This window comes from Schistocerca piceifrons, chromosome 1 (assembly GCF_021461385.2).
Source record: "Schistocerca piceifrons isolate TAMUIC-IGC-003096 chromosome 1, iqSchPice1.1, whole genome shotgun sequence".
Classification (NCBI taxonomy): Eukaryota; Metazoa; Arthropoda; class Insecta; order Orthoptera; family Acrididae; genus Schistocerca; species Schistocerca piceifrons.
The window spans coordinates 776,807,782-776,834,189 of record NC_060138.1 but is presented as its reverse complement, the minus strand read 5'-3'; positions in this window follow the sequence as shown (position 1 = coordinate 776,834,189).

Sequence of the window (26,408 nt, the reverse complement as noted above, 5' to 3'; positions counted from 1 at the left end):
CATTTACATGCGACTTGAGATAACATTACTACATATGCGCGAGGCTGCTTTTTACCTTATACAGTAATACTCAGGCTCCGGCATCACTGCACCGCGACCGGGCCAGCCAACACGATACACCAGACCAGACCAGAGCAGATTCCAAACTAGCAACAACTTACTGCTACAGCTACACAGTTCCTACTGCAGTCAACACTGCTCTCTGGTCAGAGACCTTGCATATCGCAGGCAGCGCATGAGCAATACATCGAAATTACATCTGATCTGACCTCTTACATAACCCTCCACTGGGGGCGGGGGGGGGGGGGCAAAAATTTGGCAGCGATGGTGAGTCAATTGGTCTTGCCATGAGCAACAAATTTTTCTAAAATCCACTTAATTAACTAAGTTTACAGTCACAGAGTATATATATATATATATATATATATATATAAGTGCAGAACATGAAATGAAATAGAGTGCACATGCACTGAATACAGAACATATCAAGCAATGACAAAATGTATACGCAATGAGTACAAAACATATTAACAAATGACATAAAGTGCACACGCACTGTATATATTTTTTACCATTTTACAAGAACTAGGATACGCAATGAGTACAAAACATATTAATAAATGACATAAAGTGCACACGCACTGTATATGTCTCTACCATTTTACAAGAACTAGGATACGCTATGAGTACAAAACATGTTAACAAATGACATAAAGTGCACACGCATTGTATATGTTTTTTACCATTTTACAAGAACTAGGAAAGGAAAGGGAAGGATTGCATCATGGTTGTAACACAGTAGGTTGCACGTAGCTGCACTGAAAGTCCATATCTTTCTACAGAAGCATAACACCAAGTGAGACAATCTGAAGTTCTCTTCCCTGAAGTATGAATCAGTGTAGCCAAGACACTGAAATGTCGTATTAATATTCAATGTTATCATTTTGGTAGTACATTAGGTACACCAAACAGTGGGACCATAATAACATCTCCATCGTTCAAGGTGGTGGACAGCATGATGTGTCAACACCAAACTCTTGTAAGGTACACCAACGTAGAATTAGTGCAAAAACCAAATATAGTGCTCCATGATCATGAGGATGGACAGGACAAACGGATATTGCAGTAATTTCTGGTAATTAGGTCAGAAGGTGAAGGACATTAAGTCTTATGCTAGTCATCATAGAGAATTACACTAGTCTATCAACCGATTTGAGTAATTGTTGGCACTCATTGCCTAATTACTAAACATTTCTGTACTATGTATGGAGTATTACAGAACATTATTCATAAGTCATCTGATTACGCTAAATATTGGCACTCATTGGCCAGTTAGAAACCATTTTTATGCATTATTCAGAAGTGATCATTCAAAACAAGAGTTAATTAATGGCATAGCATTAACATAATTCATCTAGTTATAGTAATCATTGGCACTCATTGGCCAGTTACAAACCATCAGAAGTCATCATTCAAAACTGGAGTTAATGAGTGTAGCATCAAGCTACTGGTATTCATATATAATAGCATGTAAGCGACATAAGACAAATTTAAAATATAAGAAACAGTGGCATTCATTGGCCAGTTACAAAGTATTCATATAGTTTCATAAAACATTAGTCAGTATTATTCAGAAGTCATCATTCAAAATGAGAGTTAATTATTGGCATAGCATTTATAGAGTATAACAAAAATATTATTTAGAGAAATTATTGGCATAGCATTTATGCATTATAACAAAACATCATTCAGTATTACTCAGAACTCATCATTCAAGTGACATAGGACATATTTAAAATGTAACACACTGCAACTATTACTCAAGGTCCATTGTCCAATAATACATAGATATAATGGATTCAATACATCTGACAAATCTGCATTATATTTAGTACTATAAATATCTCTTAAACTTGTAGCATTATTTGGGACTGGTAATACATTTTTTTTGTGTGTGTTAGCAATGCATTGCGTTGGGATCTATAATTAATTGCTGGGGCATGAAAATATTTGCTTTTGACTTATAGCTGCAAATAAGGATTAGTAACGTCATTCGTCATGAGTCAGCTGTAGCAAGGTTATGAAACAAGCAGAGTATATGTGATCACATTCATGAATGATACACACAAATGGGTAAAAAAAATGCAAGTACTAGAACAGGTTTAATAACGAACTGCTTATAGCACATTAATTTCATGAATAGCTTCTCCTGGAAAAAATACAAAATGGAATATTAAGCTGAAAGAAGAAACGCATATTATGCTGAAAAGTAGTGAACTTCGAATTAACAGGTAATGAAACGTGTACTCAATATGTATGTACTCTAGCTGTCCTTTCCAAAACATTCAGTCATTATACCATGCGATATAAGACATACTGTCAGAACGAACTGCAACAAATACTTAAATAACTACTAACAGTAAATATAAAAACTTCATCATTATCCTCATCTGCAAAGAAAAACTTCATTATTCATATTACCATAACTTCATCACTATCATCAGCTGCAAAGAAAAACCTCATTATTCATATTAGCATATTCTTCATATAACTATTCATCATCATTCATTATCATCTGCAAAAAGACACTTCATTATTCATTATTCATATTACCATTTACTTCATACAACTATTCATAGTATAGAGTTTCTTATTTCCAGCATATTTCATCACTAAAACTAAGATGTGTAGTTCTGTCTGACAGCCTGCATCAATCGCCTCGTATTCTGAAAGAAAAAAAATTAGTTAAGACTGCTATCATACGACGTGTATAGTATATTCTTGTCAATGTTTGTTAATTCTGATCCATTTACTCTTCATCACAAGGTATTCCATTTTCTTTCGTTCATTCCGAAGGTGAAATTCTCATTTCATAGTAATCTACTGTGGTTTGTTTAATTTATTTCTTTTACACGTTATTGCTTTCTGAAAATGATGAATAAGGATTAATATCTTGCACTTAAATCATATACCCATTAAATAAAAACTGGTTTCTAGTGATATAATTAAGCATACAGCATAGCATGACAGAAAACGTATTATGTCAAAAACATAGAGAGTGTTCAGGTGCAAAAATGTACACACAGTCTCATAATGCAGTAGCAAAAAAATGTAAAATAGTCACGATGTTGAGATATCATAAGGCAAAATGTCAAAGTCAACTGGTGTTTGTTATATCTTAAAGATTTCGTAGTGCATACAAACAAAACAGGAAAACAATCATACATACACGAAATTTGGAAAATGTGCACAGTCTGATATATAACGACAAGAAATGACTTTCTTTGTGTTCAGCTTGTATGTTGTGTAGTTGATAGAGGCGAGAGTTGAAGACTTTAATGGAGAAAGAATTTGATAAAATTAATATGTCACTAGATAGATTGCGTAATTGGTCATAAAATATGTAAGTTTATCTGGAAAAATATGCACGATCTGATGTGTAATGACAAGAAAAGCGACCTGCTAACCTTACCTTGCCGGGCACTTGCGAAGAAAAAATATGATAATCATCAGTAAGTAGTCATATAAATATAATTGCATAATTGGTCATATAAAAATCAGGAAATGGCATTACAGTGTGATAAATCATAGAGTATGTTCATTCCATAAAGGGTTTAATATTGGAGACGTGGTGATTGCCTTTACTTTTTCTGGTTCTCAGAGTTTCGACGTGTACTACATTGGGGTGAGGAATGCTGCGAATCCTGCATGGACCTGCGTATAGAAGCTCAAATTTACTGCATCTACTCTTTCCTCTGTTGACTAAATAATGTGTGCGCACTAATATCTTCTGTCCAATGTGAAAGTCACGGCGTGTACACACCTGTTTTTGCTGCCTTCTCCGGCGCTCTGCGGCACGTTTGATGTTGTTCAGCGCAATGTCAATTATTTCATGGTGTCGTAGTCGACGAGATGTAGGAAAAGATACTAATTCTTTAATTTTGTTAGGTGGTTCAACATTTTTCAATATAACAGTCGGAGATAACATAGTAGATTCATTTGGTATGGAGTTAATTACATCCTGGAATGACTTTGTGTGTATCCCAATCAATATGTTTTTTATGGCAGTATATTCTACATAGTTTAGCAATTTCTTTCATTAATCGTTCACAAGGGTTCGAAGAAGCGTGATACCTGGATATATAGATCGGAGAAATGTTTCTTGCTCGTAACATACGTGTCCATATAGCAGATCGAAACTGTGGTCCATTGTCGGAAATTACTTTCAATACATGCCCTACATGAAATAGAAAATGTTTTATAAATGCTTTCGAAACAGATTTAGCAGTAGCTTTGCGTAACGGAGTGAAGGTAACAAATTTCGAAGTGAGTTCAACAGCGACAAAGATGTAACAAAAACCTCTGTTAGTTCTGGGAATCGGACCAAAAATGTCTACAGCGGCCATGTGTCTCAATTTAACAGGTACTATGGGATGTAACGGAGGAATATGTGAAGTCGTGTCTGACTTAGCTTTCTGGCAGATTTTACATGACGCTAAAACTCGTCGTATACGTTTCTCCATGTTGGCAAAATAACAGTTCTTGTCTCAGTACAAGAAAACATTTTCTGGCTCCGTAATGTGCGTAACTTAAATGAGTATACCAAATTAATTTGTTAACAAGCTCGTCAGGAATACATAATAACCAGTTGTTGCTGTCAGGGTGAGAGCGGCGAAACAGAATATTATTGCGTACAGTGTAATGGTTTCTGATAGTAACATTATTCCTATCTTGCCAAAGGTGTTTAATTTCTTTCCACACGTTGTCCTTACTCTGCTCTTGTGCTATATCTTGTAATGATGCCGAAATAATATTTTCGAATGCAACTTGTTGAATATACATGACGCTGAAATTTGCATTGCAGAAGTTGGTTGCGATGTCTTGCTGATTGTTGCTGAGAGAACGGGATAGTGCGTCTGCTACAATATTTTGTGTACCGGGAATGTGAACAATTGTAAAATTATATTCCTGTAAATAAAGTTTCCATCTGCTTAACCTGTCATGTGTAAATTTTGCTGAAAGTAAAAACTGTATCGCTCTATGATCTGTGTAAACGGTCGTATGTCTTCAATAAAGAAAATGCCTAAATCTCGTAAATGCCCATACAACACATAATGTTTCAAGTTCTGTAACAGAATAATTACGTTCAGCAGGTGACAGAATGCGACTCGTAAAGGCGATATTTTTAATTACTGTATTACCGTCTTCTTCAATTTCCTGAAAAATGTGTACGCCTAAAGCTGTGTTAGAACTGTCGGTGGTAATGGAAAAATTTCTAGTAAGATCTGGATGTGATAAAAGTGGCGCATTCAACAAAGCTTGTTTCAGATTGACAAATTCAGACTGTGTTTGGCTGTCCCACGACCAAATAGTGTTTTTACCCGTCAGTTGACATGATCTAGGGGTGTCTAAAGCAGAGTAATGAATAAATTTATGGAAAAAGTTAATCAATCCTAGAAAGCTGCGTAATTGTTTCTTCGTCGTAGGAACAGTAATGTCACGTAAAGCTTGAAGTTTTTCCGGGTCAGGTGCAATGCCTTCTGCTGAAATTACATGTCCAAGAAATTTTATAGAAGTTTTGCCAAAGTGCGATTTGCTAAGATTAACTGTGAGTCCTTGTGCACGAAAAGTTTGTAACAGTTGTTCAAGAATCAGATTGTGTTCAGACCAGTTAGCTTCTGCAATAAGAATGTCGTCTACATACGTTGTGATTCTGTCTTTCATGCAAAACTGTGTATCGGATGCCGTCAAAACTAATAACATTTTCGTGAACAAGATTCTGTGTGTCAAAAGTATTGCTTACGTTGCTGGAAGATGCAACCTGTACTGTACCTAGTAAAATTCTTTCTGACGTGCTGTTATTTGCAGGAGGATGCTGTGGCATTTCGACTATTTGTACTGTTCTGTTACTTCGTCCTGACGTATTAGGTTCGGGATGATACCTACTGTCTGGTTCATTCATGATAATCTGTTGTTGTGGTTGATTATGCTGCTGGTAAGACCTACTGTTACGCTGAAAATTGTGCTCATTACTTTTACGTCTGTCATGATAGTCATTACTATACGGCGCGTTGCGGTACGAGTTAAAATGATGTGTTTTCTGTACGTAGTTATTTCCTTGTTGCTGTGCGTTACTATTTGGCGGAGCCTACGCTATACGTGTAGGCGGCGAAACATTAAAGTTTGGTTGACCTTGCCGACTACATTGTTGGTTAGGTATGCTAACCGGCTGGCTTTGATGCTGTTGCGGGGAAAACCCTCTATTGTTGCCAAAAATGCGTTTGCTATAGCTGAAAATTTTGTACATACTGGTGATTACACTTCTGTCTTTCATTAAAATTACGCTGATAGTTCTGGAGTGCCTAATGAAAATTGTCACTTTCGATAAAATTTGTCATACAGGGTTTTCTTCACTCATTCTTAATCCTAGATAGATCGATAGTTGAAGAGCTGTTTTGATAGATATAAAGGATAGTAAAAGAGAAGGCAGTAGTGCAGAAGACTAAAGGTGAAATAGCACTACTACGGCTCGGGGCCCTGTGCACGCTACGGCACATATTCATCGAAGTGTAATGAATCCCCTGAGGTCACTTACACACTGCAAATAAATTTTGGTTTCTGTGCTACAGGCAATGCCGGTGAAAATTCAAAAGCAAGTTGTTGTATCCAGTCCAATTCTAGTTTCTGCATTACAGGCCAAGCTGGTGAAAATACAAAAGCAAATTGTCGTATCCAGTCCAAAGGGTGTATTTGTGTTCTGTCATTCTTAAATGCCTTAAATTTTCTCACTGATAGAAAATGCTTATAATCACAATTATCGTCTCTGAATGTCTGAACTGGTTCAGGATTGTATTCTAATCTGTTTGTCTGTGACTGTTCGGAATCTAACTCACGTACTCTCTGTAAATTACCTAAATTGTACTGGCTGTGTGAGTCTGACAAATGTTCGGAAAGTGGCGTATGCTGTGATGTGTTACAGGCTGAAATATTTTTCATCTCCGTCACTTCGTGCTGTAAAGGTGACAATTTATTGGACGAACCCTATCTCACTGATCGTCTGCTGTAAATTTTGGAATCCGGGTGTTTGATTAAACGAAACTGGTGAAGTATCGTCTGATTTGGTGTCATTATTACTTTCGATAACATCAACACGACTGGCCAATTCATCATATTTTTCAGTCAGTACTTTTACGTGATCGTCGTTTTTAGTGTCACAAGCATTAATTTGTTTTTGTATTTTACGTGTGGTTTTGTTCAACTTTTTTAACATCTGCTTTGATGGCATCCGGATCCTGTATTAGTTCCAACTTTTCAAGTCTGTTGGTCATTGTCTGAAAGTCTAATGTGTGTGCGTCTGTTTTTGTTTTAAGATCGGAGATTTCATCATGCAATTCGGTGTTCAACTGTTTGATAGTATTAATTTCGTCTGATACTGTAGCAATACTGTTGTCTACGTATGTTTTTGCTTTCGTAAACAATTTACGCTTATCTTCCTGTCTCTGTGCAGTAATTGTTTCCAAGACTTGTTGCTTTACTTTATTCTGTTCCTGTATAAATTTACGGTAACGCGTTTCACTGTTTTGTAGGTGGTGATTAAAACGTTCGTCAATTTGGCTGTTCTGTTGGTCAAATTTCGCGTCTGCTTTCGCATCCAGTGTACGTGAAAGTTCTGCTGACATTAATTTAAACTCGTCGCGTAACTGTGTTGCGTTTTCAGAACATTGTTTAGCGACTGCACTAATTTCATCTCTAAGTAATTTAGTTGTGGCTGCATGTGTATTACTTAATTCTTGTGTCACCGATCAAATTTCTTCACTACTGTTCCTAGCACAAGCCTTAATTTCCTCACGTAATTGTTCTTTAGTATCATGACATTGCACGGCAACGGCTGTAATCTGTTCACTAAGCTGTTTGAAATTGTTGTCTTCTTTTTCATTCGACTGTTTGGAATTGTTGTCTAGTTTTTCATTAAGTTGTAGCAATAATGCCATAACTTGATCCATGCTAAAAGTAGTGGCTCTATTTTCTATGCTGTGTGTTGGTGTACCTGCATTTGTCACTTTTTGTGTAACCATTTGGTCATTCTCTGATTCTTGAGAAGGTTCGCCAATTGGATATGCACTGTTGGTCACTACACCGGAATCAAATAAATCTCACGTATTCTGACTACATTGTTCACCTTCGTGAGAAAAATTTATCTGTTCACTATTCAAATTTTGCAAACCGGGTGTGTCAAACTGTGCAGCGTTCATTGTATCGGAACGTGCCGCGTCGTCAATTGTTACATTTACTGTGGACATAATTGAATTTGTTTGTTCACCATTAATTAGATCACAATCATTACTAGTGATAGGTAGGCACTGATTATCTGTAATTAGACGATTATCACTATTACACTGAGTGTCGCAAGTATTATCGGTCAAATTATTCGAGTCGGCTATTTCACTCATTGCACATCGCGATGTACTGATAACATTTTTTCGCGGCATTTTTCACAAATCAAAATTAAGCACAAAATGAAACTAAGTCAAAGCGAAAATGGAACAAATACAATTACAACAAAGAGCAATAAATTACCGATGATCTGTGAAAGAGTGACAAATTAGTAAATGAGTTGCGCCTGATGCAAACTACATTTAAGTAAATAAGAGCAGATATATGACTACTTCTCAGAGATTCTCAAAGAAATACGATCCTGGCCGGTTGTCGCCAAGTGTAACCTCCCCACAAAATAAATATAAATATTATGGATAATGATTCTGATTTTAGTGTAACCTCAAAACAAAATTCTTTCACAGTGTAGCCTCCCCACAAAATTCTTTTGATTTATAACCTCCCTACAAAATTCTTTTCACATTAACCTCCACACAAAATTCTTTCTGATTTAATCTAAGCTCAAAATTCATTCACATTTAGCATAACCTGACAACAGAAAAATTCCTAAACCTCTCAACAGTAAAAATTATAATTATGTCGTTCACATTCAGTATAACATCCCAATAAAAAAATAAATTCAGTAACCTGGTAATAAAACAATGTAACTAACCTCTCAATCAAATTGTCGCTCACTTATGACTTTTCAATAATTCACTGTGAATTTAGCCTGGTAAATTTTGGACGACAGCAGTGCTGCGTCATGGCCCTGAAAGATCATTCTGAATAAAAAAAGGAAAAATTCTTACCTCAATAAAGTCGCCGGATATATCTGCTCTTACAATAAATTTTTCCGGCACAGCTCTGTGCAATGCTGGCCGATATATCTCTCATTTATGAAAGGAAGCAACTGATTTTTCTATTGCAATAATCGGGATGATCATGGATGGGAGAAATTAGTAAATCCTTTAAATTGAAATGAATGGCCGTTAAAAGTTACTTTTTATAAGGAAAATTATTATTACGAGAGTTTTAAAACATTTACATGCGACTTGAGATAACATTACTACATATGCGCGAGGCTGCTTTTTACCTTATACAGTAATACTCAGGCTCCGGCATCGCTGCACCGCGACCGGGCCAGCCAACACGATACACCAGACCAGACCAGAGCAGATTCCAAACTAGCAACAACTTACTGCTACAGCTACACAGTTCCTACTGCAGTCAACACTGCTCTCTGGTCAGAGACCTTGCATATCGCAGGCAGCGCATGAGCAATACATCGAAATTACATCTGCTCGGACCTCTTACAACCTATCATTGGAGAGATAGAGGGCTATCACACCGAGGAAAAGAGCACACTAATGTATAGGAGGAAATTCATAGCCGGCCGCGGTGGCTGAGCGGTTCTAGGCGCTTCAGTCCGGAACCGCTCGGCCGCTACGTCGCAGGTTCGAATCCTGCCTCGGGCATGGATGTGTGTGATGTCCTTTTTTTAGTTAGGTTTAAGTAGTTCTAAGTTCTAGGGGACTGATGACATCAGATGTTAAGTCCCATAGTGCTCAGAGCCATTTGAACCAGTTTTGAAATTCGTAACCATGCAGAGTTGCAGAGTTTATGGGGGATGCTCAAAGAAATTCAGAAGCATAACACCTATAATTCACTCATATCGAATGACTGTCTATAAATGTCACCCTCTACATCTCCTGATCTCCTTTATTGTATTCGTATGATTGCTACATTAGAAATACGACAGTGTAATGGTGTCAGATCCTTCGCTGACAGCATAGTCTCTCTCTCTCTCTCTCTCTCTCTCTCTCTCTCTCTTCTCTCTTTCTCTACTTGTTATATTTATAACATCCAACGGAGTAAAACTACGAATGACAGGAAGTCCACTAATATCACCTGGTAGAGAACTCGATAATCTATGTACCGTGTCTCTCTCTTCCATCATGCCAGAAACAAATACCGTCTGTGCGTTGGCGTCGAGCATATTAAATATACACGTACTGGTCCGTTGGTGCAGGTGGCCAGTGGTAGAAATCGCTTGCACAGGCTTGTGTAAAGTTTTGTCACCTGTACTGTAGGAGGACCATATCCCAAAGACTATCAATCACAAGTGAGGATTTCCATGTTGTTCTTTCATTCTACTGTAACGCATCCAGAGAGTGTATGACTATAGCCTTTTACACTACCATACATTTATTTTTCCATCATGACTTTGAGGTATGTGGCAAGTGCTGAATCGGCTTTAAGACGTGTTCATCCAATGGCTCTCACAGGAAGTTGTACATCGCATGGTGTGAGTTAAGCTGCTTCCACAACACATAGGATGGATGGCACAAAACACAGAGTCTGTGTTTCTTACTGACAAAATGTGGAAGACATCTCAATATATGGAAACTGGAAGAGTCTGCAGCATTATGGAGTGCTTCCAGTGATACAGATATGACGTTTGTCTCTGTCAACGAAGTCAAACATACTGTTGTTGTTGTGGTCTTCAGTCATGAGACTGGTTTGATGCAGCTCTCCATGCTACTCTATCCTGTGCAAGCTTCTTCATCTCCCAGTACCTACTGCTGCCTACATCCTTCTGAATCTGCTTAGTATATTCATTTCTTGGTCTCCCTCTACGATTTTTACCCTCCACACTGCCCTCAAATACAAAATTGGTGATCCCTTGATGCCTCAGAACATGTCCTACCACCCGATCCCTTCTTCTTGTCAAGTTGTGCCACAGACTCTTCTTCTCCCCAATTCGATTCAATACCTCCTCAATAGTTATGTGATCTACCCATCTATGTCAAACATTCTATAGTGACGGTATCAACAAACTGGTCCCTCGTTGGAAGAAATGTATTCGTCACCATCGTGACTATGTTGAGAAACAAATGTGTTGACATGAAGAAACAAGATGTAGAACGTTAATAACGGCTGTTTTACGTAAAAAGTCTTAAGAGTTTGCACATAAAAAATTCGGAAGCATTACTTTTCAGTACGCCCTCGTAAATGATTAGAGCTGTACAGAGTGAGTAAAAAAGGGCTTTACAACTTAGGAATGATGTAGAAATTTATTACTTACATAATCGGTAGTATCAAGTGTCATTTTGGATTGATGTGACTACCATTTGTGATGCGACAAACATCCCATCGGTAATCAGTCTCATCCCACACTCGTTGCAGCAAATGGGGCACAGATTGCGCAACGACAGCGTAGATCCGGTTTTTCAGGTCGGCTGAATTGTTTGTCAGGGAAGGAACATACAGAGGCTCTTTAATGAAACCCCAGAGAAAGAAATCGAGAAGTGTCAAGTCTGGGGAGCGAGGTGGCCATGTGATTGGCCCTTCACAGGCTATCCACTGACCTGGGAAGCAATTATCGAGGTAACCTCGAACTTCCGTGAGGAAATGAGGTGGTACAACGTCTTGCTGATAATTAACCATCCCATCTGGGTCATCTTCGTTCATTTGTGTAATTCAAAAGTTGCAGAGTTTCGTTTCACGAAACCGAAACAAACAGCGAGCACAGTCTGCAACACTCAAAGTATCCATTTTGAATGTGGAATACGCTGGCGCTCCGGCCGGCGGAATGGGGTACGTGAATCAAACTTGAGGTTGTTTGCTACAAAATTACACGTCTACTGATTCTGTAAGTTATCTCAATAACTATCTATATCAATCCAAAATTGTTAAGTCCTTGCCGGCCGTAGTGGCCGTGCGGTTCTAGGCGCTACAGTCTGGAGCCGAGCGACCGCTACGGTCGCAGGTTCGAATCCTGTCTCGGGCATGGATGTGTGTGATGTCCTTAGGTTAGTTAGGTTTAATTAGTTCTAAGTTCTAGGCGACTGATGACCTCAGAAGTTAAGTCGCATAGTGCTGAGAGCCATTTGAACCATTTTTTTGTAAAGTCCTTCTCGACTCACCCTTATTTCTGTGACACAACGGTCACTAGAGTCTATTTATTAGTGTGGTTCGTCTTTAACGTTGTCAGCAGGCCTGGGGAGGAGCATAAGGAGTGCGAAAAGTGTCTGATGAGTGATCACGGACATGCTGCATATTCGCGTTATCAACACGTGATAGAATTTGAAGGGGAACTCATTGTCGTTCTGAATTTGGCGAGCTGGTAGAATCGTGCAATATCTAGATTTGTGGGGCATTCGAATGTGACAGTAGTAGACTGCATGGGAACTGAGGGCAGGCGTAATCGTCGTCAAGGTTCCAGTTGATTACGCCTGCCCACCACAAGAGAGGATCGCCGTTTTGCACATCAAGCACATGATAACTGCTTCACATCTGCGCCGGCCATCCGAGAACAATCAACGGACTCCCTGCAGCGTTGTGTGTCATTCTGCGCGATTTGTTGGAGACGGCAGCTGCCGGACTAGTGACCTATCGTCCCATGCGTATGCAGCTGTTGACGTCAACGCTAATGGCAGCGTTTGGCGTGGTGCCGTGACCGGGAAGCACGAGCTTCTGACGAGTGTCGTCGCATTGTGTTCAACGATGAATCACTGTTCTCCACTACCCCAGGCGACCATCATCGGCTAGTTTCACGACGAACTGGGGAGATGTCTATTTCTTCCGGTTTTTTGGAGAGTGAAACCTGGTAGCCAAGGGAAGGCAGGATTCAATTACGGTTGTGGACGGGGCCGTAATCAGTTACTATTGGTTGCCTTTTACAGTTACACACAATTTATTTTAACCCAGTAATTCCAGACTCAACAATAAATAAAAATACCACACGTTATTAATGAAGGAATAAACAAATGTATAAATAATAGTGTTCTCTGTGAGTTACATTTTAGTAAATCACCATTAAATACAGATACAGCAGATAATGTTTTACAAGCAAGCCACTGTGATCTGGGCAGAAGGCCTTACACGCTAGGAATGGCAATAAATTAAGAATTGTTTAAAACTCGCTGCAACTTACAAATTACAGGTACTGAAATATTAAAGGCAAGTCTCCACAAACACATCAGAAGGCATCAGACGCCAGGAATGGCAGTATATAAGGTTTTAAGGCTTACTGCTAAAATACAAATACGAAATTAGAATTTTAAGGCAAGTGACCACAATTACGGCTGAAGGAGCGTTACACTGAACTACTGGCCATCAGATATCCTTTTAGAACACTCTTATCTTACAAGAACCAAGGGGCCACAGACAGTGGTCCAGGAATCGACCTCTGAAAATGGCTCTGAGCACTATGGGGCTTAACATCTGAGGTCATCAGTCCCCTAGAACTTAGAACTACTTAAACGTAACTAACCTAAGCACATCACACACACCCATGCCCGAGGCGGGATTCGAACCTGCGCGGTTCCAGACTGAAGCGCCTAGAACTGCTCGGCCACACCGGAAGGCAATCGACCTCTGAGAAGGTCCGGCAACAAACATTTTTGCGAGCGATGAGATAGGCAGCCAAGAGTTGCGTTCACTTCACAAGATGGTAACTCAGACTAGTGGCAGTCTAACGAATGACTAATGATAATCTTGCTGAAGCTACCTGACGTCCGATAAACCAAATGCAACGATGGAACAATACACCAAAGCCGAAACCGGCGATCTGCACTACATCCCCAGAATACTGTGTTTAGTGCCCGGAGCGAGAAAGGAATCACTACCACCAGAGTAGCAGAATCATCAACCTGCCTACTATCAAGGAAGCTGTCAAAACTACAGGCCTTACCGGACAGCAGCGGCAAGGCGAGGAAACGTACACTGCCTTTACATACACTAACCCTCAGGGCAGGTAACTGTGGCGTTAGGGGCCACCAGGCAAGAAAAATTATCGCTGGTTGAACTTAACAAATTGTAACAAGTTGAACGCAGTAAATAGTAATAAGAAGTAGGGGAATGCTAATCAGAACCACCTCCTCCAAGCACTGCACTCGCTGCTCTTCGCCTCGGCGACACTGCGAGCAGTTACACGAACCCAAGTCACTGGAGAATCGCGAGATATCACAGTGGTGGGGGTTTCACTACTTGGATTGAAATGCACTCATCTTAAAGCTTACTGGATCCGGTTTACGACGAGGTCTTGCACCCTCGTGATCACAGCCCTACCATCCGGCAGCCCACGCGTGCCGCCAGCGGTTCCGGCGTGTTCTGACACTGCGCGGACCTGGCCCCTCCTGAGTCCCTAACCGAACTGGTCCGCTCACACGACCTGGAAAAACAACGACGTCGCCCCAAAGATAGGGCAATATTTACTACAAATCGATAACCGCCACTGCCGCCACTAGCGGACAGGCAACGCTTGTGAAACCGAATAGCGCCAGTCAACACGAGAAGAAGACAAACAACCGCAACCGTGCCAACTAAACGATAACGTCTTACCTCCAACAGAGGGCGGTAACCTACAAACATCACCAACGCGAGCCGCAGCACGACTCAGAGAGACACAGCGATTTTACTCCTACCTTTATGTGCAAGCTATCGAGTATTGTTTCAGGTTACGGCTGGTAGTGATTAAGGAAATTGTGATGATACAACGGTATTTCAGAAACATTCTGCACCTTCGTGGGCTACTTCTCATGCGTCAGTATCGTGGTGCCATTTTTCACCAGGACAATGCACGACCACACACAGCACGTGCGTCTGAACTATCTGTGTGATGCTGATGTCCCCTCGTGGCCAGCAAGATTCCCAGATCTGTCACCGATGGGACGTATACGGCACTAGCTCGCGTGTGAACTCCGTCCCAGTGCCGGTACCAGCTGTGGGCCAGCTTGCCTCAGGAGAGAACACAACGCTTTCCCACGTGAATCAGCGCGTGGGTCCAGAGCAGAGGCGGCGCAACGTTATACCGGTAAGTCGATTTTCTAACCTGTGCTATAACGTCATATACTCTCTCGACCCGTGAAGTTTTCAATTAACTTCGTCGTCACCTACTGGGTGCTTCCCTTTTGTTTTGTGTTTGTGACTTATCTCGAAGTAACCATCTATACTCCAAGTTTATACCGAGATTTCAGACTGACCCTTCATGTAAGTTATTACTATTGTAAACAACAACACAATCAAGGATTAAACAATATCCAGATTGAAACTTCCTGGCAGACTGTGCGCCGGACCAACACCCGAACTCGGGACCTTTGCCCTTCGCGGGCAAGTGGTCTGCCATCTGAGACACCCAAGCACGACTCACGCCCTGTCCTCACAGCTTTACTTCTGCCAGTACCTCGTCTCATACATTCCAAACTTCACAGAAGCTCTCCTGCGAACCTTGAGTGAAAATCTCATTCTGGATACAGCCCCCAGGCTCTGGCTAAGCCATGTCTCCACAATACCCTTTCTTCCAGGAGTGATAGTTCTGCAAGGTTCGCAGGAGAGCTTCTGTGAAGTTTGGAAGGTAGGAGACGAGGGATTGGCAGAAGTGAAGCTGTGAGGACGGGACCTGAGTCGTGCTTCGTGCTTGGGTTGCTCACGCCGGTATAGTGGCTCAGCATGTTCGGTCAGAGAGGCAATGGCCCTCTGTAATAAAAAAACTCAGTAAAGGAATAAACTATCAACTTGAACGGATGCCATGTGACGTCCGCCCAGACCAAACACAACGAATAACACCGAACAAAAAAAAGAAAAAAAAAAAGAAAAATGGTACAGCACTTGCCCGCGAAAGGCATAGGTCCCGAGTTCAAGTTTCGGTCCGACACACAGTTTTAATCTGCAAGGAAGTTTCATATCAGCGCACGCTCCGCTGCAGAGTTAAAATCTCATTCTGGAAATCTCCAGTTTGTTCCACCCGCAAGTATATCGCTCTGATCATCTTCCTTCTTCCTTTGTTTGCTTATGCTTCAGTAGTGACTCTGATGTTCTGATTTCTTCCATTCTTGTTACATACTCTACATTTTCTGCTGTATTTCACGTTTAATTATTTTCTGATATCTTTTTTTTCTTCCTCTGAAGTAATGTGTAGTCAGTTCATGCTCCCAGAAATCTCACCACTGCACTTCCGTTCTTCTGTACCTGTTATTTTGTAACTGTCAAATATTCACACCCACACAACAAAGTTGACGCTGTAATTTGTTTGTATGGATTAGGCAATGTATCTCTTGTGTTCCTTTTAAAATTCCGTTTGACTGTGCATATAGATATTTGTATTTCAGAGGTTTCCTCTCTCACATCGCATGATACGTAACTAGTATTACACCCAAAATAGAGGAATTTGTTGAGTTGTTCTCTTGTTTCATTATTAATGATTATTTTGGACCTAATTGTTCGTGTTCTCTAAATGCCATCACTTTTGATTTTCATGTTCCTTTTTTTTTTTTTTTTAATTACATTAACTTCCTACTTTCACTTTCAGGTGCAGGCCACGTTGTAGGCCATCTAACGTTCCAACTAAAATCACTGGCTTGCCTGCAATCAACAGTCTGCCTATAGTTGATTTATTTATTTTGAAGTGTTTTGATAATAATTTGTACCATTTATTTATGACATCACCAACATGTACGGTAAGTGGTAGAGGACACGTTTACCAAAGTCCTTGGGTTATTTCATCTTGCGTCAATCCATTTATATATATATATATATATATATATATATATATATATATATATATATATATATATAAAGTTTGTTTTGTTAAAGGTATTTTGTATTGCTGTTACTAAATACTGCGGAAGACCCTTGCCCGATGAGACTAAATAAGTTCGTTCTGTTTACCACGTCAAATGCATCTTCATAATCAAGAAGAGGAATATAAGAAAGTTTGTTGAATTCTCAGTGTTTTTGTATTAACTGTGTTGTAGAGAAAACAAAGTCTGTCAACGATTTACCATTACAGAAATTGTTCTATGCATCATTTGTAATTGCTTCTGTTCTTATGCGAACTGTTGTCTGTACTGTTTTTGGGTATATTTGATGTACTGTACATATCAAGCTTGCACTCCTGTAATTTGAGGTTTTAGTTATACATTTCTTCTTAGAAAGGTGAATTATGGAATTCAAAAGAATCTGCTTTCCAAGTTTGCCAGTTCATGTGCATGCAGCAAGAGAGTGATGCAGGAAACTCAGATCTGTTAAATTTGGAGGAGAATGGAGTCTGGTAATGTGATGCTTCACATTTGATGTTACCTGAAACACACATTGGATTATTTTTGGGGCCGTGGAATGGACGGACATCTGGGACGGAACGTGGCAATGTAAGAGTGGTCACAGGGATGGACCTTGTGCGTGTGTGTGTGTGTGATGGGAGTGGGGGATGGGGAAGATTTGTTACTTCCCCACTACAATGTAATTTGTTGTTACCTTAACTTCTAACGTGCTGCCACCCATACCTTTCATTTTAATGATAATAACAATATATAAATTGTTTTGTTATAATAATAATCATAATTATCATTTACATTAGTGTTTATTACATCGCTGTAGCATAACTTGCAAGTATTTCAGTAAAATACACCATTTTAAAAGCACTCGTCCGAAAATTTAACAAATCCATGTGTCCTGAAATTAATTTACCCGAGTCCCAAATAACACTAAAACACAATATAATCTGCATCTCCAATCTATTGTTAATGACTGGCAGTATTTCCCACATTGTGATTCCAATGATGAGTAGCAAGAACGGCATGGTCACTTGCTGCAAATAAGTGCTCCATGTCACAGGGTCCACAAGGATTACTGCAGACCTTCGTCGTCGCTGATACGCCACTTTTACATATTAGTTTTACACCTTGCCATCCCTGTTCTCAGTCTCTTGAGGGTCTTCCGGGTTCCATATTGATGACAGCCTGATGGTAGCTCCTCTTTTGCTGTGCATAATCCTCCAGAATATTTTGTTTTCCTCAACTCAGCCTTATAGTCTTGTGTTGAAGTTGAGATTGGTACTGCTGTAAGGAGGAAGTTTTTCGTGTATTACATTCCTGATGAAAAGAGTGAGTTCCAAAGAATAGATGCCTTGGATTTGTTTCTTTGTTTCTTCTTTTCAATCTCTGCTGCTACCTGTCTATTGACATCTGGAGGTGCTACTCTCATGAATGGAAAGATCGCATTGACTGAGGTTGGTGTCAGTCAGCCTGTGACTTTGCAGCCTGTCACATGAGTTTGCTAGGAAGACGCCTGCTCGATGACTGCGAAACAATTGGGCGTGCCCTGGGCAACATTGAGGGAAACCCCAACGGCTCAGTCTTTCATACGAAAGACACTACAATGGTTCCGTGATTGATTTAGGAGCTGAAATAGCAAAAAACTGTCGACACCGTCATACACTGTCCATTCACATTAATGTGAACACCTGTCAAAATCCGGAATAACCACATTTTGCAGCGCAGACCACTGTGATGTGTGCAGGAAGAGAGTCCATGACGTTCTAGAAGGTAGTGACCAGTTGCGCTACGATTCATGGTGCGAAGAGACCGATCGACTGGATTTAAATACAGGGCGTTTGGTGACTAGTGGAATAGAGTAAACTGATCCTGGTGCACTTCAAACAATGCACATGCATTGCTAGCTGTGCTACACGTACCACTGTCCTCTTGGTAGACGCCATAGCGTCGAAGAAAAAAGCAAACTGCATGTAGGGGTGCACATGGTCGCAAAGGACAAATGCATTGTTGTGTAGATCCATTGTGCCTTCCAGAATGATGGAATCACCCAGGGAATCCCACGGAAACATTCCCCAGGCCGAAACGGTCCTGCCTCCGACATGGGCCATTCCGACGGTGGTTGCGGGGCCGTACACGCCAACGGTGATCTGTCCGCTGGAACATAAAACGTGATTCATCCGAAAGGCCGCCTGTCGCTACGCAGTGGACGTCAAGTTGCGGTAGTGGCGTGTACTTGGATTCGATTAGCTAATTTTTTGTCACTTCCCTATACGTTGTCGACCATGCAGGCGTTGCTGATTGCTACGTAAGTTTAAATCCAATCCTAGAACCAATTAGTTTCAGAAGTAAATTCGGTACTTGAGGATTGGTGACTATTATTTATTTATATAAATGAAATTTCGTTAAATTACGGTTTTCTCGTTGGTGGCAAATTCGACTAACTATTCAAAATTAATTTCTGCAGTAAAGTATGTGTTCATTCATTCGTTGTTGGGGCAGTGTATACACTTGTCATATTAACGATCGGTTGTACACTTTTCCACATGATTTCTGTTTGTTTTCTTCGGAGCCGATACCTTTCCGATAACCTAGGTACCCACAACAGCGGTCGATGACAGCGTGTACCCGCAGTAGTGAGGGGCTACAGCGTCGGTTTGTTTACCGCTGTGAACAAAATGACATTTAAAGGGGAATTTTATAGCTGGTGGAATACTGGTTCTTCTTCGTGTTTTAATGTTCATATTAATACACATCGATAAAATGAATATTGCATTAAGTAATGTGGGACCGCTCTATGAAATGAGAACATAAAATTCCTCTTTAAAAAAATCGTTTTGTTTGTAATAGGAAACAAATCGACGCTTTCCGTTGACACTGGGCACCGCATGAAAGATGCAATGAGCACTGTTTGTCTGGTCTGACTTCGGCCACATATTTCGAAAACGAAACTGGAAATATCTGCCGAAACACCAGAGAAAATTCGCCTGAAAACCGTTAGGTATCGGATGTACAGAGTGAGGCCCTTAGGACGGGCCACCTGAATAACTCAGCCATTTTTAGTGATAGAAGAAATTCCTTCAAACAGAACCTGCTTGGCTTGAGAGCGGACATATGTTGTGTTCATAATTTTTCCGTACGTGGAAGGGTAGAGGAGAAATGATAGTCAACATTGTTATTTTGAATAGATTGGCCTGTTATATTACTTACCATTTTTATTAATACATTTGGAACAAGTACAGTGCATTAGATTGCATTGGGTTTGATTGTGTGCGAGGATCCGTTAGCCATCCAGTATCAGTGACAAGGAACAGATACACAACGTGGATGCTTTAGTGTACGGGATAGTGCTTTTATCTGTTGAACGAAGACCATCGAATGTAAACAACATTCCACTCACCCAGCTACGCGTATTTGCTGCATGAAGACTATTAGCCTGTAGTCTGGCGCCGTAGTGAGTGACGACGTCTTCATAAAGTTATCAGATCTTCACAGTGCTCAACGCAAAACCAGAGACAGTTGATATTCTTTATATTTACGGCAAATGTCACCAAAATACGAGAGAAGCAGTGCGCTTGTACGCTGAGAGATATTCGGGCGGTTCTGTTAAGCCAAGTAGCAGACAAGCTGATTGTGAGACAGACAGGGGATCTCAATTGGGAATTAATGGGATGGGGTTACAAGTTTCGGCATACACCTTACAACTAAGTGAAACCTTCCGGAAAGCTTAGTCGCAAACGGGGGACTGGAACCATGTTAATTTATTTCTAGGACAACGTACATCGATTAGAACGTGCAACACGTTGGCGATCCACCTTTGCAAACGTAGTACAAACATTTCAGGAAACAGGAGACGTCGATAATAAAAGGACGGAAACAGCTTAAATCAGCAACCGAAGAGCGACGTGCAGTTGACATCTTGGCGGCTGTAGCACACATTCCACATGCTAGTACAAAACAGATCGAAAGTGAAGGCGGAACCAGTCAACGAAGCGTTCTGCGAATACTAAATTCCAATAATTTTCACCCATACCATATATCACTTCATCAGGAGCTCCGTGGCAATGACTTTCAACGAGGGGTACAGTTCTTTGAATGGGGGCTACGGATACTGCGAACAGATGACATATTCTTCACGAAGATGTCATTTACAGATAAAGCGCTATTTACAAATCATAGTAACGTTAATCTTCGCAACATGCATTACTGGTCGTCTGAAATGCGACTGTGGTTGACAGAATGGACAAACAAATATGTTGGTCAGTCGATATTTGGTACTATAATAACCGAATTATTGGTCCCCATTTTATTGATGAGAACTTAAATAGTACGAAATATTTTGACTTCTTAACAGGTGCACGGCCACTATTGCTAGAAGACATCCCACTGGACATACGAAAAGACACATAGTACTAACACGATGGATGTCTTGAACATCTTGTACGGAGAATCCCAATGATTCTGAATAACGGTTTTGAAGATCGTTGGATTGGTGGTACGTCAACAGTATATGGCCTGAACATTCGCCAGACCTAACGCCTCTAGATTTTTATTTGTGGTGTGAACCGAAACAGTAAGTTTACACTGAAATTTCAACCATTCGCGAAGGAATGAAAGATCGTATTGTAAGTGCTGCTAGCAGAACAACGTGGTCTGAAGTAAAATAATTACCGTGAAACCTAATGCAATGTATGTGTCTTAAAACATATTATTAAAAGGTAGATAACAAACGTGCCATTTCATTTAAAATGAGAAAGATAACTGTCATATCACCTCTACTCTTCCTCCTACGAACATACGGTGAACAGCACACGGTGTCCTCCTTCAAGCTAAGCAGACTTGAAAGATTTTCTTCTGTCACTAAAACTGGCTGAGTTACTCTGGCGGACTGTTTTAGGTGCCTCACTCTGTATATCCAGGGTGAGCCAGAACGCCACCGACAGTCTTTCAGAGGCTCTTCAGGGAAAGTTTCTGCATATTTTTATGTAAGAGCGGCTCACTACAGAGTTACTGCATTTCATTTTGTTTCAAGCCCTAATTAACTTTGCAGCTGCATTTCACTGAAAATAGTACACAAGCATGCGGAAGTCGACGGTATGCACTGTGTTTCTTGTTTCTTATTGATGACGAAACCTGCTGTTAACAACAGGAATGTCTTCCTTGCATTCAGTACTGCTCCGTTCTGCTAGGGTTTTGTTTTCCAGCGGTGTTCGTTGTGCATTAACATGGATGCTTAGCAGTGCGATGGATAGGTTTATTGATAAAGAGTTGGCCGATTTGCACCTCTTGTGAGTTCACTGAACGCAACGGAAGAGCAGCATAATGACGCAATGCCCGAACTATTTCCGAGCCAATGGGAATCACATTACCGTACTTTTGGCTTTGTTTGAGGGTTGTTGCGTAACTCTGGATTGTCTGTTACACGTTTTGTTTGTTGCTTATTACAGGCTTCTTTCTGTCATGGTATTTTCGCAGAAACAGGGGTGACATGTAACAAACCGAATAAATCAATTGCATTATTACTCGCTAACGAGTCGACGGAAACCGTGAATCCCTTATACGAAAATTTTCACGAGGTGTTCCTGAGCAACCTCTGAAGATTTGTCGGTGAAGTTCTGGTTCACCCTGTATACGGGGTTTTAAGGGTATAGTACGGACACTGTGATAATAGGGCCATTAATGTGTACCCAGTTCAGTGTGTTAGTTGCTTTTCCTCTGCGTCTAACAGTCTTCCCACAGACACATCACATAATTAATTACCTGACGTTTTCCACAGGGTCGTAACTTAGCCGCCAAGTGGACTACGCCTGTCAGTATAGACGATCCGTTTTGCGTCCACACTTCTAACCTTCACTGGCTGACCTGCGACACAGAGGAAAATAAACTTTAATGGCTTGTTTCTGCCACGCGTACTTGGAGGTGCCTTGCAACGTAAGAGCATACTACTCATGACAACTATGATTATTAATTTGCAAATGAAGTGAAGACTGATGTACGTCGTTCAGTACACAGTCCTCAGTCATCAAAAAAAGTATCTGCACTTATACTCAGAACAGCTTGTACATACACAGCCTAGTAACATTAATGCGACAGCCGCCTCTGTTCGACGACTACGTGCCGTAAACACTCACAAACGACCAGTGGCAGCTCAGGGAGTGGCGGATATACAGGGTGTAAATTTTAAGTTAACAGACCAGAATAACTCGAAACATAAGCTTCACACGAAAAAATGTGTAGACTCCAAAGTTGGTTATATTCGAGGGGGACATCTTCTGGTGCTAAAATTAGCCCGCCACCCCAGCCCGCTGGGAGTGGGGCGGGAGGCAACTTCAAATTTTCAAATGGGAACCCTCATTTTTTTTATTGCAGAATCAGATTCTACATAAAAAGCTACATATATTTTGTCTTAAACATTTGTTTTGATTCTTGGTGGTTGGCGCTGTAATTCAAGAAAATCCATATTCTCATTTTTGCGTGGAAAATGGTTACGGATAAATAAAAACTACTTATTTACTTCGTAAGTTTTGATTCGCTGAAACTAAAAGTCCCTCCATAGCGTAGGGTTTGAGAGAGAGTAATTAGGGTTTTACAAATGTTGAACATGAAACAAATAAAACTTATCCGAATCTGCGGCAAAAAATTATATGTGGGTCAACATTTTTAAAACTCTAATTCCTCTCTCTCAAACCCCACCATATGGGGAGAGAGGGAGAGTTTTAGTTTTAGCGAATCAAAATTTACGAAGTAAATAAGTATTTTTTATTTATCCGTAACCATTTTCCACGCAAAAATGAGAACATGTATTTTCTTGAATTACATCGCCAACTACCAAGAACCAAAACAAATGTTTACGACAAATGTTTTTTATGCAGAATCTGATTCTGCAGTAAAAAATGGGGGTTTCCATTTGAAATTTTAAAGTTGCCACCCACCCCACCCCCAAGGGGCTGGGGTGGCGGGCTAATTTTAGCACCAGCAGATGACTCCCTCGAAAATAATCAACTTTGGATTCTACACATTTTTTCGTGTGAAGTTTATTTTTCGAGGTAGTCTGGTTTGTCAACTTAAAATTTACACCCTGTCTAAAGCGTGTTGTGGGGACGCGCTAAACAAGGCGGCTTTTGTTATAAAGCGGAGCGGAGCGATTTATGTTACGTCCAAAAGGGCATGATCATTGGCTTTCGTGCTAAGGGTGAAAGCATTTGAAAAACGACTAAGTTTGTAAACTGTATACTAACCAACATGATTAAGATACACCGTTCATGGCAAAATGACGCTATCCAAAAACGGCGCTGAAGCAACTATGGTGCAACAGTGACCATAGATGACAGGGCTATACAACGACTGTGGAGATGTGTCTGAGCGAACAGACGCGCAACTGTTGGGCAACTGACGACCCAGATGAAGAAAGGGGCTACCATCAATGTTTCCTCAATCACTATTCAGCAAACGTTGGTGCATATGGGCCTCTGCAGCAGGCACCTGGTTCTGCAATTGGATGTCCACTGGCGACCGTTGTCCTTTTTAGATTAATAACGTTCTGTGCTCCATCTAGCAGATGGTTGTTAGCGTGTACGGCTTGAAACATATGAAAACAAGCGTCTCGTAAACAATCGTTGGAGGGTCCCAGGCCAGACAAGGGAGCGTTATGGCCTGGAGAATGTTTTAGTGTCATTCGCTGGGTGATTTCTTCATTCTGGAAGCCACAATGAATCGTCAGAACAATGTATCCATCCTTGGGGAGTATGTCCATCCCTACATCCACTTTGTTTTTCCTCGGCGTGATGGTATCTATCACCAGGACAATGGAATGTGTCACACAGCTCGCAGTGTGCGTGCGTGGTTCAAAGAGCACCAGGATGAATTTACCGTTCTCTCTTGGCCACCAAAGTTGCCGGGTTTCAACCCAATGGATACTCTGTGAGACCACCTCGCTCGGGCTGTTCGCAGCATGGATCCTCAAACGAGAAACCTAGCGCAACTGGCCACAGGACTGGAGGCGGCGTGGCTCCACATTCCAGAACCTCATTGACTTTCTTCCTGCACGTCTCGCAGCGGTTCATGCTGCAAAAGGTAGTTATTCGGGCTTTTGACAGATATTCACATTAATGTGACTGAACAGCGTACATACAATGGTATGTAAGACTTACGGACAAAAGTAACTTTCGCATGATGTGTCACATAGGTGGATGAGCATCTGAAAGAAATACACAATGACACAAACAGAAATTACACTCACATACAGAAACATTAATACTCGTATATACACTACAGGCCATTGAAATTGCTACACAATGAAGATGAACGTGCTACAGAAGCGAAATTTAACCGACAGGAAGAAGATGCTGTGATATGCAAATGATTAGCTTTACAGAGCATTCACACAAGGTTGGCGCCGGTGGCGACACCTACAACGTGCTGACATGAGGAAAGTTTCCAACCGATTTCTCATACACAAACAGCAGTTGACCGCCGTTGCCTGGTGAAACGTTGTTGTGATGCCTCGTGTAAGGAGGAGAAATGCGTACCATCAAGTTTCCGACTTTGATAAAGGTCGGATTGTAGCCTATCGTGATTGCGGTTCATCGTACCGCGACATTGCTGCTCGCATTGGTCGAGATCCAATGGAATATGGAATATAGAATGGAATATGGAATCGGTGGGTTCAGGAGGGTAATACGGAACGCCGTGCTGGATCCCAACGGCCGCGTATCACTAGCAGTCGAGATGACAGGCATCTTACCCGCATGGCTGTAACGGATCGTGCAGCCACGTCTCGATCCCTGAGACAACAGATGGGGACGTTTGGAAGACAACAACCATCTGCACGAACAGTTCGACGACGTTTGCACCAGCATGGACTATCAGCTCGGAGACCATGGCTGAGGTTACCCTTGACGCTGCATCACAAACAGGAGCGCCTGCGATGGTGTTCTCAACGACGAACCTGGGTGGACGAATGGCAAAACTTCCGTATTCAGATGAATCCAGGTTCTGTTTACAGCATCATGATGGTCGCATCTGTGTTTGGCGACGTCGCGCTGAACGCACATTGGAAGCGTGTATTCGTCATCGCCATACTGGCGTATCACCCGGCGTGATGGTATGGGGTGCCATTTGTTACACGTCTCGGTCACCTCTTGTTCGTATTGACGGCACTTTGAACAGTGGATGTTACATTTCAGATGTGTTACGACCCGTAGCTCTACTCTTCATTCGAGCCCTTCGAAACACTACATTTCAGCAGGATAATGCATGACCACATGTCGCAGGTCCTGTACGGGCCTTTCTGGATACAGAAAATTTTCGACTGCTGCCCTGGCCAGCACATTCTCCAGATCTCTCACCAATTGAAAACGTCTGGTCAATGGTGGCCGAGCAACTGGCTCGTCACAATACGCCAGTCACTACTCTTGATGAACTGTGGTAGCGTGTTAAAGCTCCATGGGCAACTGTACCTATAGAAGCCATCCAAGCTCTGTT